This window comes from Equus asinus, chromosome 24 (assembly GCF_041296235.1).
Source record: "Equus asinus isolate D_3611 breed Donkey chromosome 24, EquAss-T2T_v2, whole genome shotgun sequence".
In the NCBI taxonomy this organism is placed as follows: Eukaryota; Metazoa; Chordata; class Mammalia; order Perissodactyla; family Equidae; genus Equus; species Equus asinus.
Window position 1 is genome coordinate 22398017 of NC_091813.1, and position 19761 is coordinate 22417777.

The 19761-nt window shown below is 36.2% G+C and overlaps 1 long non-coding RNA gene across 1 annotated transcript; it reads right to left on the minus strand.

Moving 5' to 3' along the window:
* Positions 1 to 432: 432 nt before the first annotated feature.
* Positions 433 to 11679, minus strand: LOC123280483 (uncharacterized). Its single transcript, XR_011497843.1, has 3 exons — positions 11541 to 11679; positions 1884 to 2039; positions 433 to 1774 (listed from the first exon to the last, which is right to left on the minus strand). It is a non-coding gene; the product is annotated as an uncharacterized lncRNA (long non-coding RNA).
* Positions 11680 to 19761: the final 8082 nt, after the last annotated feature.

The window sequence follows — 19761 nt, forward strand, 5'->3', positions numbered from 1 at the left end:
CCTAAATATTGTACTTTATATTTTTAACTGTTATTGTAAATGGCGTCATTCAGGGTTATCATTATTCTAATTATTTGTTTCTGGTTTACAGAAGTGTAATCAACTTTTGTGTATTGATCTTATGTTTGGCTACCTTGCTCAACCCCCCTACCATTATAATTTGTTTACTCAATTTTGGGGAATTTCAAGTAGACAATTATATCAGCTGAAAATGACAGGTATTTTTTTTCTCCTTTCCTATTCTTACTACTTTTAATTCATTCCTTTGTCTACAGAACTGGTTAGAAACTCCTATCCAACGTTGACTAGAAGTGGTGATGTGCTGTTGAGATAAAGTTTAAAATTTTAAGAGAAAAATATAGATGGATGTCTTTCTAACCTTATGGTAGAAAATGATTTCTTAAACCATCACAAACACACTTAAAAGAAAAAACAGATTGAAATTTCGATATTATTTATAAGTGAAGAACTCATAAGTCAATAACAAATATACAAAAAGAAATGAAAAATGGGCAAAACACCTGAATAGGCATTTCATGGAATATAAAACATGTAACAACAAAAAGCATATGACATGAAGCTTAAAGCAACCAGTAATCAGGGAAATGTGAAAAAGGAGCAAGAAAGTTATTTTACATTCATTCAACGGGCAAAACCAAAACATTGACAATACCAAGTATTACAGAGATTGTAGATCAATGGGTTCTCACACATTGCTAATGGAATGTAACTTGGAATAATCACTTTGGAAAACAATTTAGCATTATCTATACAGTTGAATATTTGCACACACAATAAACCAGCAATTCCACTCCAAGGTGTTTACCCAAGAGAAGTTTAGCTAATGTGTACCAGAAAACACAGAGCAGCCCTGTCAATGATAGCAAAAGTCTGGAAATAACCCAGATGCCCATTGACAGAAGTATGAATAAACTGTAGCATAACTGCAGAAATATTCAATATCGATGAAAACTAATGAACCAAATTACATGTAACACATGGATGAATCTTATTATGATAGTGATGAGAGGAAGAAGCAAGTCCCAGAAGATACACACATTCTCATACTCTTTTTATAAAACTCAAAAAAGAAGCAAAACTAAACAAAATATTTTAGGACAATGTATGCATATTATAATTTTTCTTTAAGACAGGGTGAAGATAAACATAAAAATCAAAATAATAGCTACTCCAAAGGCAGACAAAGAAAATGGAATGAGGGAGAGCACATAGATGTATATTAAATTCCAGTTCTTACATTGAGCAATGGATTTATATAATTTCATCATATTGATAATAAATACATAAAGTTATATAAATAAAATAAATGCAGGCCATGAATAAACAATGATGGCAGTATGCCATGAACCAAAGATTATGATTAGTCCTATTTGTTGCCCTAAAGTAAAAAATAAATGATAATAATTATAGCAAAAACAACAAGAAACAAAAAAAATGAATAAAATTAATTCCATTCACAAGTTCCATCCTGCCAAACTGATGGGAAATTTAAACTCAACTATTTGGAAGATTCCCCCACCCAGTGCCCTGCAAAGGTCCTGGAGTCTTATGAAGAACAAAAGCATTGGGAAGTCTCCTCCATTCTCACAGGTACTATGGTTATTCCTGAGATTCCCATTGTTCAAGCTAGCTCCATGCCATTCTTTTATCACTCCGTCGTGCTTTGCAGTCTATAAGCAATTTCTTCTTCAACCTTATTATACAATTCCTCCCAGAGGCAAGGGAATACAAAGTCTTTGCTACCTTCTAGGAACTGAGCAGGAGAAGAAAAAAATACAGAGAAAAAATAACAAATTAATATCTCAAAAAATTAATCCAGACACCACCAAAAAGAAAATATGTTCTCTATTACATTTACTCACCTGAGACACACTTTACTAAGGCTACGCTTCTTTCTCCCATTTCACATTTTCCATGTCAGGTGTATTGCATTCTTCTGAATAAATTAAGAAGATTCCCATTTGCTATACGACTAAACATTTGCTTTGTTTCTGAGCTCAACTCTTTGGTGAATGAAGCTGAGGAAAAATTAAATTACAATTTTACACATAACCTTATTTACTTCCAGAACCAGGCACTGTTGCAATAAATGAGAAAACAAGTAAAGGCATAGAAAACAAATTAAGAAAACTGTCCTATCAAGTGGGAAATGGGCCCTTTGGCAAGTTGTTTCTATTGCTTTTTTCCTATTTATCTGAAGTTAGAGTTTATTAGCATTATATTGCCAAATGAAGCAGCTGAGTCTCGTTCAAGTTTATTACTAATATTATCATTCATTAATAATAAATTTATAAGTCAAATAAGTATTTTATAATATTTGCATGATCCAAACTGGCCTACATTACAGCTATTTAATGAAGGGATGATCTTGGGTCAACTGGCTAAAAATCAATACTGTGCTTGCCCTTAGAACTTCATTCTCTCGCCCTGACATGTTTTTCTTACATCAATTAATGAGCTCTTCTATTTTTGTCTTTTCCATGTTTAACTTGCAAAGAGAAGAAACATCAAGTGTCAGGTAGAGAGGAGCTGCTGAGAAGACAGAAAGGAGTTTTGAGTGGAGAATTAAATTTGCAGGGAAGCTGTGGAAAGATAATGGTCTAAGTTATAAGAAGAGAAGAACTCTCCCATTAAGGGAGGAAGCAGGAGAGAAGAAAATAGGGAGATAACTGCTTTCTAGGATATGATCATATACAAAAACTTTTTTTATTTACCCAAGTGTAAGAAATTTCATTTTCGAACCCAGAACAGAACATTAAGAATAGATAGAGATTTTCTTCTGTCTTCAACATATTTTTTCCCTCTTTTTATTATTGTATCTCTCAAGGTGGCAAAGGAAAACTAAAGAGTAAATGTGGATTAAAAAGGTGTTTCTTGGATTAAAGCTACTCTTAAACATTTGAAGAAACAGATTCTAAACCTTTGAATAAATATAAGCACAAAGAATATGTTTTTTAAAGTCTTCGTGTGCAACTATCATTTTTTACGAGTATGAAAAATTATATTGCATACAATACTCTCGGCCTATATGAAGACATGATGTAATCTAATGATATATGGATAATATATCAAGAATATAATACATTACTTATATGTAGATATATGTTTACATATGTAATAAAGAATATATACGTATATACATATATATATAATATTTTATGTCAGTGTTCAAATTTATAGGATTACTGCTCTGACCTTTGATGCCATTTCCAGTGGTATTTAATTTCTTGGAATAATTAAAAAGGAAGACAAACACTCCGAACAATGGCCAATAATGTGTCTCAAGTTGTTTCATGTCCATGCATGCTCAAGCCTCTCCTTTTTGAAGTAACAGATCACTTTTGAATCTAACAGTACAAACATAATTTTATTTCTTTTTTATGCCCACCACCAAGTGTGTGGGGTCCAGGAGATTTTGCCTCATTCATCATGCAGCTCATAAACATAAGAGAGGGCTACAGAGCTCCGAGTGTTCCTGGTCAAACTGACTCTTCCAACTTCAACACTACCTGTCTCACCAGGACAAATGGCATAAAACACTAAACCCGAGAAGGATGCTATGATTAAAACTGATCACACACTTCCCCTAAGAGAGAATGTGAAGGAAACTCAGCATGCCTTAGAACTTTCTACTTCAGCCACTGCTAGAAGTCCAAAATTTTCAGATCATCTTTCATCACTCACATTTTTTCCCTTCATATAGCTCTGTCCATTCCCTAATCCAAAATCTTGTTTGACCTCCCAAACTTCTGCCCTGTACTCCCTGAAACTCACTCTTCTAACTCTTCTCTAGAACTTCTATATCTCCTCTAGATATTAATTTCAAATTTTTAATCCAACATAAATTTAGCTATTCCCTGAATATGCTGCCTCGTCTGTAGCCCTAAGCAGATACTTTTTCCTCCCATGTGGCACCACAGGCTGACAGATAGAACTGCTGTCTCTGATCCTCATTGCTGCTTCTAGAAGATTTCTTTTTCCTCCCTCCTTCCACAAAAACCCGGATCTTTGAAGCATAGGCCATCAGACTGTACCCTAGAATACCATTCTGCAGTGGCGTAGATGGTGATGCTATAGTCACCACCAACATTTGGATCTCTCTCTCTCATTTGTTATCCACTCCACCATTACTTCTGTCATCATTCTTAAAAGTTCAATATTCATACTTATATCCATTCAATACCCTGGCCTCTCATTCATTGACTTCTTTATTTCCAACAATTTAGTTTTTCCTCTCCACCTTAGCAATACAATCCCAAGGTTACGTTTTAGAAATTTTCATTAACAATTACTCACTGCATCACTTCTAAAATCTTCATTCTAACAGTTTACTCTATACCAACTTCTATCTTTCTGGATCATGCATTTTAGTGTTGCAACTCCAAAGATGTTTTATCTTGACTCAATTGGCACAGTTTTTAAAATTCTCTTATTCCCTTTATATTCTCATTTCTCTCATCTTGGATTCCACAAAACATCATTGTAATCACTCCATTTCCTGTACTCTTAACTCTCTTCCCCTCATCTCTTTCTCTGGCATTCTCGGAAGGAAAATGAAAACCGAAAAATTCAGTGTTAGTTAAACCCAATTTTATACTAGCTCTACGTCTGCTCTCTAACAGATGAATCTGGCAGCAGCAAAATACACAATCATTACTAAAGTACTTCTCAATTCGTGAGCCAGATCTCAAATTGTAGTCCCAGGTGCCCAAGCAGTCCTGGTACATTTCTCTTAGGTTATTGCTCTGTCACTTTCAAAAGAACTATTTTCAATTTCTCCTTTCTCCAACATCTACCTCATGCAGTCTCAATTGATTATCTCAATTCTTATTCCTTTAGAATAGAAGCTATCAGATAGAAGCTATCAGATGAAAATACCTCAAAATCACATTGCAAAATTATCAACAACTCTTCTTGCTATTGCTGAAATACACCAAGCTAATTTCTGCCTCTAGACCTTCTGCCTAGAAAGCTCTTTTTCCAAATTTTTACTATGATTTGCTCCTTAACATCGTGCAGCCTCTGTTCAATTGTTACTTTCTCAGAGAGATGCTCCCTGACTATCCCATGAAAAGTCCACTCATTCATTACTCTCTCTTGCTACAGAGCATCATTTCCTTCATAGACTTTATTACTATATAAAGCTATATTGCTTATCTGTTTACTTGTTTGTTTTCTGTCTTCCCTTCTAAAATGAAGGCAGGAGATTCACTGATCTTGTGGCTGAGGAACCTGAAACAGTGCCTGAAACATAGATACTCAATACCTACTTTTGAATAATTAATTAAAATCACATCATTAAAAATGTAATGAAATAACGAAAGTTTCTCAAAACCTCGAGACTGAAAATAACTTTAATGACAGAAAATAAATATCTGAATAAAGAGATACACCACATTCATGGATCAGAAGACTCTATATTGTTAAGATGTTGGTTCTCCCTAAATTGATCTATAACATCAACACAAGCCCAATCAAAAGTCTATGCAAGCTTTTTTAACACAGAAATTGACAAGCTAATTTAAAAATTTGCATGAAAATGTAAAAGACATATAATAGCAAACACAACTTTGAAAAAAAGAATAAAGTTGGAGGACTTATATTACCTGATTTCAGAGCTTGCTATAAAGCTACATTAATCAGGATAGTGTGGTATAGAAATAGGGTTAGAAAATTACATCAACAAAATATATTAAAGAGGGGCTGGCTCGATGGCTGAGTGGTTAAGTTTGCACACTCCACTTCGGTGGCCTGCGGTTTCACTGGTTAGGATCCTGGGTGTGGACATGGCACCACTTATCAGACCACACTGAGGTGGTGTCCCACATGCCAGAACTAGAAGGACCCACAACTAAAATACACAACTATGTACTGGGGGGATTTGGGGAGAAAAAGCGGGGAAAAAAAGATTGGCAACAGATGTTAGCTCAGGTGCCAATCTTTAAAAATACATACATACATATATATATATATATATATATATATATATATATATATATATATGAGTGTAGAAAGAGACAAACACTTATACAATCAATTCATTTTCAACAGATACATTAAAATAATCCAATGACTGAAGGAAATTCTTTTCAATTAATGGTGCTGGAACAACTGCATATCTAGTTGGAGAAAAAGAAACACCCTTATCACACAGTGTATACGAAATTTAACTTAAGTTGGGTCATAGGTCTAAAATATAAACCATGAAGCTTCTAAAAGAAACACAAGAGAATATCTTCACAGCTTTAGGGTAGGATAAATTTCTTGGACAGGACACAAAAAGCGCTAATCAAGAAATATTTATAAATTTGACTTCATCAAAATAAAACTTTCTGCTAATCAAAGACATATTAATAAAAATAATAGGTAAGACACATACCAGGGAAATATACTCCTAAAACCTATATATGAAAAACAAGTACTATCAGGATATATAAATAACTCCTACAAATCAATAATAAAAAGATAACTCAATTAAAAATAAGAAAATTATTTGCATAGATACTTCTCAAAGCAAGAATATAAATGGCCAATAAGCATACGGAAAAGTGCTCAGGATCACTATTCATCAAGAAAATGCAAATTAAAAGAACAATAATATATCTTTACACACCCATCAGAATGGTTAAAATTTAAAAAACTGACAATACAAAAGGTAGCAAAGAATGTAGAGAAACAAGGACTCTCATACACTGCTGCTAGAACTATAAAATTGTGCAATGGCTTTGGAAAAAGATTTGGCAGTCTCTTAAAAACGTATACTTCATCCCGACAGAAGATCAATAAGGAAACATTGGCCTTAAATGACACACTAGAGCAGGTGGACTTAATAGATATATACAGAACATTCCATCCAAAAACAGCAGAATACACACTCTTTTTGAATGCACATGGAACATTCTCTAGGATAGATCACATATTAGGCCACAAAAGAAGTCTCACTAAATTTAAGTAGATTGAAATCATATCAAGCATCTTTTCTACACAGCTGTATGAAACTATAAATCAACTACAAGAAGAAAACTGGAAAATTCATAAATACATGGAGATTAAACAATATGCTACTGAACAACTATTGGGTCAACAAAGAAATCAAACCTGGAGACAAAGGAAAAGGAAAATACAACATACCAATATCTACGGGATACTGCAGAAGCAGTACTAAGAGGGAAGTTTATAGCAATAAAGTCCTCCCTTAAATAAAAGAAAAATCTTAAACAAACAATGTAATATTACCCCTAACAGGACTAGAAAAAGAATAAAAGAAGCCCAAAATCAGTAGGAAGGAAATAATAAAAACCAGAGTGGAAATAAATTAAATAGAGGCTAAAAAGACAATAGAAAAGATCAATGAAAGTAAGAGCTGGTTCTTTGAAAAGACAAAAAAAAAATTGACAAACCTTTAGCTAGACTCAGCAAGAAAAAAAGAGAGAAGGCTTAAACAAATAAAATCAGAAATGAAAGAAGAGAAATTGCAAGGGATGCCACAGAAATACAAAGGATTGTGAGAATACTACAAAAAGCTATACATCAACAAATTGGATAACCCAGAAGAAATGGATAAATTCTTAGAATTATACAACCTTCTAAAACTGAATCAAGATGCAAGAGAGAATCTGAATAGACCAGTTACTGGTAAGGAGATAGAAACAGTAATCAAAAATCTCCCAAAAAACAAAAGCCAGGACTAGATGGCTTCCCTGGTGAATTCTACCAAACATTCAAAAAAGATTTAATACCTATCCTTCTCAAACCCTTCCAAAAAATTGAAGAAGAGAAGGCTTTCTAACTCATTTTATGAGGCCAATATTACCCTGACCCAAAACCAGAAAAGAACAACACAAAAAAAAGAAAATTACAGGTCAGTATCACTGAGGAACGTAGATGCAAAAATCCTCAACAAATATTAGCAAATTGAATAGAACACTCTATCAAAAAGATTAGGTACCATGATCAGGTGGGATTTATTCCAGAGATGTAAAGACGGTTCACCATTCACAAGTCAATGTTATACACCATATTAATAAAATGAACGATAAAAATTACATGATTATCTCAATAGATGCAGAGAAAGCATGCAACAAGATTCAGCACACATTCATGACAAAAACTCTGAATAAAATGGGTTAGGAACCTCAACCTAATAAAGGCCATATATGACAAACATATAGCCAACATCATACTCAGTGAAAAACTGAAAGCTATCCTTCTAAGAACAGGAACAAGACAATGAAGGACACTTTCACCACTCTTACTCAACACAGTATTGGAAGTCCTAGCCAGAACAATTAGGCAAGTAAAAGAAACAAAACATATCAAAATTGGAAAAGAAAAAGTAAAACTGTCACTATTTGCAGGAGACATGATTTTATACCATAGAAAATCCTAAAGAATCCACCAAAAAACTATTAGAAATAATAAACAAATACTGTAAATTTGCAGGGTACAAAATCAACAACCAAAAGTCAGTTATGTTTCTATACACTAACAATGAACCAGCAGAAACAGAAATCAAGAACACAATTCCATTTAAAATCATAAAAAAAGAATAAAACACCTAGTAATAAATGTAACCAAGGAGGTGAAAGACTCATACATCACAAACTATAAAACATTGTTGAAAGAAATTGAACAGGACACAAAGAAATGGAAATATATTCCATGCTCATGGATTGGAAGAATTAACACAGTAAAAATGTCCACTCTACCTAAAACAATCTACAGATTTAATGCAATCCCTAACAAAGTCATGATAACATTTTTCACAGAAATAGAATAGAGAATCTTAGAATTGATATGGAACAATAAAAGACCCTGAACAGCCAAAGCAATTATAAGAAAGAACAAAGCTGGAGGTATTACAATCCCTGAATCCAACATATACTACAAAGCTATAGTAATCAAAACAGCATGGTACTGGCACAAAAACAGACACACAGATCAACGGAACAGAATTGAGAGCCCACAAAGAACCAACACATCTTTAGATAGCTAATTTTCAACAAAACAGCCAAGAACATACAATGGAGAAAGGAAAGTCTCTTTAATAAGTGGTGCTAGGAAGACTAGACAGTCATATGCAAAAGAACGAAAGTAGATCATTATCCTACACCATACACAAAAATTCACTGAAGATGGATTAAAGACTTAAATGTAAGACCTGAAACCATAAGACTCTTAGAAGAAAATATAGGCAGTTCACTCTGACATCGGTCTTAGCAGTATCTTTTCGAATATCACATCTCAGGCAAGGGAAACAAAAGAAAAAATAAACAAATGGGACTGCATCAAAGTAAAAAGCTTCTTCAGGACAAAGGAAACTATCAACAAAATGAAAAGACAACCTACCAATAGGGAGAAGATATTTGCAAATGATGTATATGATAAGGGGGTAATATAAAAAATGTGTAAAGAATGCATACAACTCAACAACAAAAACACACACAACCTGATTAAAAGTGGGCAGAGGATATGAACAGACATTTTTCCAAGGAAGATGCACAGATGGTCAATAGGCACTTGAAAAGATGTTCAACATCACTAATTATTAGGAAAATGCAAATCAAAACCACAATGAGCTATCACCTCACATCCATCCAAATTGCTATTATTAAAAGACAAGAAATAAGTGTTAGAGAGGATGTGGAGAAAAGGGAAACCTCATACACTGGTGATGGGAATGTAAATTGGTGCAGCCACTATGGAAAGCAGTATGGACACTTTTCAAAAAATTAAAAATAGAACTAGCATATGATCCAGCTATTCCACTTCTGGGTATTTATCCAAAGAACACAAAAACACTAATTCAAAAAGATATATGTACCCTTGTCTTCATTGCAGCATTATTCACAATAGCCTAGACTTGGAAACAACTAAGGGCCCCTCAACAGATGAATGGATAAAGGAAATGTGGTATATATTTATATATATATACACCACATATATATATGTACACCACATATATATACCACATACCAGATATATATATATATATATACACACACACACAATGGAGTACTACTCAGCCACTAAAAAAGATGAAATCTTGCCATTTACAACAACATGGATGGACCTTGAGGGTATTATGCTAAATGAAATAAGTCAGATGGAGAAAGACAAATACTGTATGATTTCACTCACATGTGGAAGATTAAACAGCAACAACAACAAACAAACACATAGATATGGATAACAGATTGGTAGTTACCAGAGGGGAAGTTAGGTGGGGCAAGGAGGGCGAGAGGGGCACACGTGTATCATGACAGATAGCAACTAGACTTTTGGTGGTGAACACAATATAGTCTACACAGAAATCAAAATATGATGATGTACATCTGAAATTTATATAATATAATGTCATAAACCAATGTTACCTCAATTAAAAATATTCAAAAGCTTTTCTACACAATAAATAAAATAAAAATTATTTTAAAAAAATTTTGCAATGGGTTGAGAGTTGGTATTTGGCGAAAAAGTTGTGGTATGAGGACATTTTTATGTGTTTGTTCGCAGGAGAGGATTGTGGAGTTCTAGTTTGGCAGGGATGCTCAGTCTGTCTGCACGGTTCAGCTCTCTACTACTTTTTAAAGTATCAAAGTACTTTCATACCAATTAGTAAAGAGTCACTGCCCCAGGCCCCTTCAAGGACTTCCTGTTTCCCTCAGACCCTGTTCCAGACCCCCAAAACTCCCTAGGGTCCAGCAATTCAAAGTTAATATCTGGCATATCACAGTAAGGGGTCTCCAAGCCTCTGCTCCAGCACTATGATGGGTGTCCACTCTAGTTGGTCAATGCCCACATGGCACAAGTTGACTATAACGTAAGCTGATAAGATCATATAATTGTATTCGTTTTTCTGCTAGTCATCTGTGCATACAGAGTCAACTCTGAGTTAGCTATATCAACGGCCAATTGATAATTTAAAATACAGAAAATCATATAAGATGCTTTTTCCATTTTACTTTGGAATGCGTTATGTGATTTTCAGCAAGTTCAAATCCTTAGTTATGTTTTTAGGCTAGTATCAAAAGTCAGTAATACAAACTAAGTTGTCATTATTTCCCAAATATTCAAGATAAACAGCACCCAATGGATAGTAAGGGGATAAACAAGTATTGGGCATTTTCCTAGCCAGGCTCATTTACCTCATTAAATTCTCACAAAATCTCTCTAAGAATCATTATTCCCATTTTACAGATGGGCAACTTAATGCTCAAAGTTGTATCTAATATCACACAGCTCTCTAAGCACTAGCACAAAGATGATCTCTTTTGTGCCTCTTGAAAAAAAAACGTGAGAAACGTGAGTATTCCCATTTTATTTTAAGAAACGAAGACTGAGAAAGAGTAAATAACTTGCTCAGACTACACACCAACAGGCAACATATCTTAGGTGAGAATTGAGGTTTTCAGTCTTTCACTCCAGACTCCCACTTCCTGGGAACATGAACTTGGCATTATCAAAATTGTACTATTTGAAAAACATATTCCATTCAGGCTATCCCCCCTACTTCAAGATACCTCTTGTCTGCAGCAGGGCTCCTGTGTGCTTCCTCTCACCCACCTTGGCATCAGTCCTCATCAGAGCTCATCAGAGCCTTACTGTCTGTCTCCACTTCAGAGACTGGCCTTGACAATCCTTCAGGGCTGTGGGTCTACACACACACACACACACACACCTCTGCCCTCTCTTTACTTCAGCAGGATTTTAAAAGATCTCAGAACATCTTTTGTTTTAGGATGAGGTGTCATTTTTTTTTTTTTTTTTTTTGCTCCAAGCCTCCACAAAGGCAGAGAGGAGAGTTCAATGATTCCAGCACTGGGAAAGGAAGCCTGTTCTTACCAATATGTAAACTCTCATTCTTCCCCTTGTCTGGGTAAACAAATTAATCTAATCATGAAAGGATATGCTAAGAAGAGAGGGAGGGAGAGAGAGAAGGCAGGGGTGGAGAAAGACAAAGTTGAGGAGGGGAAAGGCAAGAATAAAGACGCCAAACAGAGATTGCCATGGAAGGCAAAAGAATGTTTCCCAGAGTAAAGGACTCTTCTTTCAGAAGAAAACTGCTTCTGGCTGCAAAATGAGCCTCCCACTGTTAGACTATTTAACTCTGTCCAACCTCAGGGGTCCCGTCCAAATTAATTTCATCCCTTTGTCAGGGTCCTCCCGTCCTTAGCGACCCGTCTCCATCTGTCCTCTTTGAAGGATCACTGGGCACTCCAGCTTCAATATCCTTCTTCCTGGCTGCCTTGGGCTTTCAAGACCAAACTCTCACACAGAAAAACCTCATCCAGGGAGTCAGGGAGCAAGAACTAATTGGCAAGGGCCATCCTCAATACTACTCAGAAACCCCAAACAAATGGAAAATGCCAAACTAGTTTTACATAAAAAGCTATTCCTGTAACTGTTAATTCCACAATTACCATGTTATGTAGCTCTGGCAATGAATCTCCCCACTTATATTTTTCTCTGGAAAATCTGCTTTTAAGGAAGCACTAATACATGTCAAATTATTTAGTAAATAAAATCTGTATGAAATGCAAACCAGCTAGCTAGCATCCCCAAAACAATAGAATCATCTACAGAGTGTTAGCTCCAGAGGCCATAACTAAGATCATCTAATCAACCTCTTCATTTTTAGATGAGAAAACTGAGGTACAAAGGGCCTGAATGAATTTCCCTGCTACACTATACAGGTAGGTACTGGTGATGCTAAGAATAGAAACAAGAGCTGCGTTCTGGTCCAATGATCTGATCTCCCTCATTGTAAAATTTGAAGATAGATAAAGCCAGAAAGGGTTTACATTTAGAACAATGTGAAGCAGACTTATATTTATAATAAGCCCGCAAGTATAAACACGTGACGACTTTTCAAATGCCGGTTCTCTTTCCCTTCCACCACTCAGGTTTTGTATTAAGAAATAAAAGCTATTCTTCACATAAATTTAGCAAACATTGAAAGGGAAATGTGCTGCCTCAGAAATCAAATACAATGTGCTTTATAGTCAATCCTATGTGTTCAGAGTTACCATTCTTCTGACTTATCTTGACATTTTTCTCTTCCATTACTATGGATAATTGTGTGTTGGTTAAATTTTAAAAAAACCTACAAAAACTTCTTTAAATGTGTTTTTTATGGTTTTCTCAAAATATCTGTTGGAATTTAATCACAGCCCCATGCATATCCTCACTTAATTTTCTTCATCCCAGATTTGAATATTGGCTGACTATAACCCAATACTATCTTGCTGCTTCTATCTTGTTTACACTTCACTCCTTTTCTCCTTTACTGATTTTTTCTTCTGCCAAATACTCCCTAAATGTGAGTGCTGCCCAAGTCTTCACTCTTAACCCACTCTTGACAACAAAAATTTCACCTTCTTTCTTAGCTTTGCCCCTTTGAAAATAAATTCAAGTACTTCATAATTACCCATGATTGCTTCTCCTTCGTTGACATGTATAATTAGTTACATAATCTGAACACTCTGTTTACCTTTTAATTTCAGTTTAAGTCAATTTAACAAACATTTGCAGCCCCTTACTTTGTGTAAAGCATGGTGCTAAGGCACTATGTGCCATAAAAAAAGAGCAAGTTGTATTCCCTCATCTCAGGTAGTCAATTGTCAACCAGGAATGTCCTCTCCAAAAAGGTAAGATGGAGTTGATAAAGTGTCTATAGAGGTATATTGAGGAGTAAGTGAACCACATAATAACTCCTTAGTGTATGTATATTACCTGATATTATGTTACTTTTAGTATTATTGACAAATCATTTCTTTGATACTTCCAGTCCTAAAGTGTTATGATAAAAATATACAGAATCCAAGGCTAAATGTGTTAAGAGCAATAGGAGATCTAGCAGACACCATTTTAAACTAGTGACTAAACATCCCAAGTCATGAGACACACTGACGTCATTTACCTCTTGATATGATGCACTGAGAAGGGCATATCTCCTTTGTGATACGTCTTCCATAAAATGTAACTTGAATCAAATCATGAGAAAACGGCAGACAAACCCAGAAAAAGAAACTTTCTACAAAATAACCGTGCTGACTCTTCAAAAGTGTCAAGGTCATAAAAAACAAAGACTGGAGAGCCGTCTCTGTTTGAAGCAAATTAAAGAAGTATGCCAGATAAAGGACATTAGTGGGACAACTCTTGGAATCCCAATAAAGTCTGTAGATAATGGTATTGAGTCATTGTTAATCTCCTGGTTCTGATCATTACGCTATGGTTATGTAAGTTATTATGATTTGGGGAAGCTGGGTGAACAGTGAACAGAATTCTTTGTACCATTTTGCTGCAAGTCTGAACTTATTTCAAAATAAAAGGTTTTTGCTAAAAAAAATAGGAGCAATATAAAATACAGATGTAGGATAAAGGAAAGAGAGAATTCTTCCTTGATTCATGAGTCGAAGGGAAGGAGGTGGATAGCAGCAGGATTCTGGAAGATAGAAGGATTTGAGCTGGAATTTGATATTGAGGACTGGTATTCTAGGCAAAGAAAAGAACAGGATTACAAGTAGTAAAAAAAGCAAAAAGCAAGATATGGTTTGGATGAAAGTAATCAGGTTCCTTTGGAGCTCAATGTCTTTGAGAGGGAAATAGTGCAAGACAGCAGCCAGACTTGAATGTTCTTGTGTCTGTGTAGTACGCTGAATAATGTGCCTCTCCCCAAAAATATCCATATCCCAATCCCCAGACCTGTGAATATGTTACTTTACACAGTATAAGACTCTGCAGATGTGATTAAGTTAAGGGTGTTGAGATGGGGAGATGATCCTGGATTATCCAGGTGGGCCCAAAGTAATCACAAGCATCCTTATAAGAGGGAGGCAAGAAGATCAAAGGCAGAAGGAGTAGATGGGAGAAAAGAAGCAGAAGTTGGAATGACATGCCTTGAATATGGAGGAAGAGGCCATGAGCCAAGGAATGCAGATGGTCTCTTGAAGCTGGAAAAGACAAGGAAACGGATTTTCTCCTGAAGCTTCCAGAATGAATATAGCCCAGCTAGCATCTTTATTTTAGACTTCTGGCCTCCAGAACTGTAGTAAAATTTATGTTGGTTTAGCCACTAAGTTTGTGCTCATTTGTTACAGCAGCAATAGGAAACTAATACAGTCTATATTATCTTGCTTTGGGCCCATTTCAGCTTCATCTCCACCTGGACTACTGTTATAGTCTCCTACCTGTTCCCTCTGCTTCTATTCTCCAGCCCTCCCTTTTATGAAATGAAGTCGGATTTATTTCTTTCAAGCCCTGGACTGATCATGCCACTCTTCTAAACCAAAGCTCTCAAGGGTCCCCAGTACCTGCTAAAAAACATCCATACTTACTATGCCGGCATTTAAGAATCTGGTCCTGGGGCCTGTTCTGTTGTAGTCGAGTGGTGAAGTTTGTGTGCTCCACTTTGGTGGCCCAGGGTTTCACTGGTTCGGATCCTGGGCACGCACATGGCACCACTCATCAGGCCACACTGAGGTGGCGTCCCACATGCCACAACTAGAAGAACCCACAACTAAAATATGCAACTCCGTACTGCGGTCGGGGGAGGTTGGGGAAAAAAAGCAGAACAAAGAAAAAGGAAAATAAGATTTGCAAGTTGTTAACTCTGGTGCCAACCTTTAAAAAAACAAACAAAAAAAAAGAATCTGGTCCCAACATGCATTTCCAACTTTACCTAAATTTCTCTGCAGTGGTAACTTTTCACCTAGGCAAATGGATTTAGTCAGAGTCTCCAGAGCTCTCCTCCTGTATTTCACAATGCCAGTTTTGAAGGTTCAGGTCATGTCCCCACTCTTCTATATCCAAGCCCACAATGATTCCTCTCTCTACTGATCTTCTATAGTCTTTATTGACTGGGCTCTGAAACCCTCATGCCATCTGTTCTTAGTGCCTGGGCCCAAAGTGAAGGACCCTTAGAACTCACAAACCATCTTAATGCCTGAGAATTAAAACAAGGAAAAATCCCAATGAATGGGGTTGCCATCGGAAGACATGATTCAGAATTTTGTAAATATGTGCAAATCTTGGAGGCAGGTTTAGTAAACACTGAAGTCAAATAAGGTGTATACAATAGAATTCTGGAAGCAAGACTAAAACTAATAAAAAATATTCCAGAAAACATGCTATAATGGTTAGGTAGCTGTGTGGTCATGTTTTCTGGGTTCAAGTCCTGGATCATTAGGCAGTCTTATTCCATAGCTGAGACCATTATTGATTAAAACAACTAGTTGTCCTTGCTCAGGATACTACCATAAGCAAACCTTCTGATTATAGCATTGGTTTCATAGACAGATCTTCATACCAAGAGAGAATATACTGGCATGAACTGTGGCTCCCATTGTAAACTTCTAAATTGGCATTTGGGTTCATACATCAGTCTCTTGTGAATTTTCTTATTAAATTAATCACTAAGCTAAGTCCAAAATCACACAGATCAAGTGAAGGAGCTGAAGCAATTCGCTGCATTGCTCTGGCCAGTGAAAATAACTTTACACTCTCTGCATCTGAATTATTTAGACTGGTTGCTTGTAATGATCAAATGCACCAGATTATTGCTCAACTTTTCACTATAATTTGCATAGATAGCCTCCTTTGCACCTGGCATTGTCCCTGGAAGTGCTGGGTAGCTGAGCCACTGAAAACAATAACAGCTGCAAAGCTTAAATCATTTCATGTTTTAGTAAGATGACAACAACATGACATGCAAGTAGCAATGGGAAATTCCTTTGGGACAATGCTTGTTGAAAATGCAGAACAGCAAAGAACCATGCAATTATGGTTATGTACTTTAAACCATGAAGATAGAAGCCAGTGACATCCTCAAAGAAATTTGGCAATTCACAGTTTCATAGTGTTACCAAGAGCATGCTACCTTAGCACATACCTTGAATCCCCTCAATCTTATGCCTAAACGAAACTGAAGAGAACTAAGAAGGGTTTCTTAGTCTGATTCATGATTCCCTTCAGATTTTGGTACTAATACTCATGTTAACTAATGTGCATATGAACACTTCTTGATGAAGCCCCTCTATATTCTTTTGACTCAAATTCTCTCTTTGGTAAATGACCATAGATTCTCATAAACTCCAACACGTGTATCTAGCAAAACAAAAATTTTTGAAATATCTCATGCTTATTTGCATAATTTCTCATTGCACTATAGTTGTATGCCGCTGCAAATTAGTACAACCAATCACATGAAATCAAACTCATAAAAACTCAGTCTTTAAAAGAAACCTACTCAACTCAGAAACTTTCAGATTACCAGAAATTCAGAGGCAGTGGAGGTTCGACAAGATCTCTAGCTGACCTTTAAATGATGTTGATGAAGAAAAGGGCAGCTCACTTGAGTAGGAGAAAGAAGTGCTCCCCTAAGTGAAAATACTTGGCAAGCACTGGTCCAGCACCTGTCAGAAGGCCTGCACTTCTACTACTTTTGGATTTGAAAGCAAAAGATTTCTGTTTAAATCCAAATATCCCAGCCAGGGCAATACCTCCCTACATATCAGCAGAATCCTTCAAAAATCTGATGTAAAATTCTCTCTGATCAAGTGTAGTAAGTTAACTTCTTGCTTAAAAATCACCAGTGGATTCCCATGTCTCTAGCATGGAATCCTAACAGTTCTTAACAGGGTCTTTCACACTTTGACCTTGACATATCTTTTCTTCTTTCTCATTTTTTTAAAGCTTTGTTTAATAAAGTTTTCCCAGTTATAAAAGTAATATATGGTTATTATAAACATATTGAAATATAAAGAAATATAATATTAAAATAAAAATCAACAACCACTATTATTCATATTTAATTTTATTTCCTGACAGTTGCTTTTTATTATGTGGATATATATTCTCCTCAGGTCCCTCTCTTTCTCTTTTTGTTCTTTTCTATATCAGGCCTTTACTCTAAGCACATTATCGTGAGTATTTTCACTCCCACTACTTAGGAATTCATTAGAAAGGGATCATAATGAAACCATTTTAGTCTACAAGCTATTAAAGATAACTATATGTCAGCCAAGATTTCCCACTATGTTTTCTTATCTTTTTTCTTCTCCCATTTATTCAAGGACATTTATTGCCTTGGGCTATGGTTGTTAGAACAAAATCCAGGAAAAAAGTCAAATTCTTGACTTGTGAAATTAAAAATCCTATTCTTTGAGGACCTTTTTACATAAGCTTGTACCATAAAGTGTGGACCTAGAAGATTAGTGGGGTGACTAAATTGTCCCAGTTTGCCCAGGACTATGCTGGTTTAAAAAATGAAAGTCTCATGTCCTGAGAATACTCTCAGTCTCAGGCAACTCAGGACAGCTGGGCACCCTGGCAAGAGCCAGTTGTTCTTGACCCTTGACCAGCCAAATATTCCTTTGCACTGGAAGGCGAGAATCTTGGAAAGGAAGAATCCTTGAGGCAGGACCCTGTGCTTTACCAGGAGTCAAGCCTTGGAAGGATGGATAGCATGTGCAGGTAGGTTAGGGAATTTGAGAGTAGAGGACAACCTGTCTTCTCTTCTTCTCTTAGTAGTGTCTAGAAAACAGCCAGTAGGACAAGAGAGAGAGAGGAAAAAATGCTGATTATCTATAATTTTTTCCCCTGAGAAACAGAAAATGAGAAGGTGAGGAAGTATGAGGAGAAGTGTAGGAGAAATGGGGGCTAAGGGAAATGTGACAGAACACTGACCAGAGACAGTAACTGGTGGCCCTGCTGAGGGTAGGAGCCTAGACCAGTCAATACAACAGTATCATTGCCTCTAACTATATATGCAACAGCCCAAACCAGAGGCTAATAAGAGGGCCTTTGAAATTGCTGGCCATGGGCTACCCAGAGCACAGTTAAAAACCATTGATCTAGTTGAGCCCCCTCATTCTACAGATGAAGAAACAGTCCTGGAGGAATAAAAAACTTACTGCAGATCCTTCACTTAGTAGTCGAGTCAGAACCAAAAACCAAGATTCTATACTGGTAATAGTCACTAATTGTTTGAATAATATAACCATTATAGAACCTATTTTTTGGGCATAAAAATAAATATTTCCAAAGGAATTGTGTAGAGGCTTGAGATTTTACTCTTCTTACAAACTAATAAATGAACCTATTACTCCTTTCTAGATGCTGACAAAAGGCATGAGACCCCTAGGTCAGAAACAGAGGACTTTTTTACTCACAGCAAAAGCAGTGGCCAGAACTTCACAGTCACTTGCTTTAAGATCTCCATGTTCCCCAAGTTTCATGCGGGCAACACAAAGGGCTCATGACAGATGCGTGCAAACAAAATGAGTTGGGTTTAGAGGACAGAAATCCTGAGCTTGGGGATTCATCGCTTTTGTTGTAAGTGGAAGCAAGCCTGGCCTGGCTTACTGGGGAGATGGAACCTGATGTCTTAAGGTTGCTTGCTTCAGATGCAACCCTGATAAATGGTCTCCTAAAGAGTCGTAAGGGCCTTGCATTCTTGGCTTACCTGGCAAGAATGTGCAGGGACACTCAGGGCCCACACCAGATTGCCTCTCCCAATAACTATCATGTAATCTAAATAGAGAAACAAACCTAAGTGGTTGTATGGTACCACATTGCCCACCAGTTTTCCCATTCCTTCCAAAGATTGAGATTTGACTCACCACATTATAGGAAATAATATGTTTTCCAAACACTGTGGTACTTTCTAAACGGTTTATGTACTTCTATAACCATTTATTCCAAGTATCAGCGTGAAAGTATGGCCGTTAAACAAAGGTGATA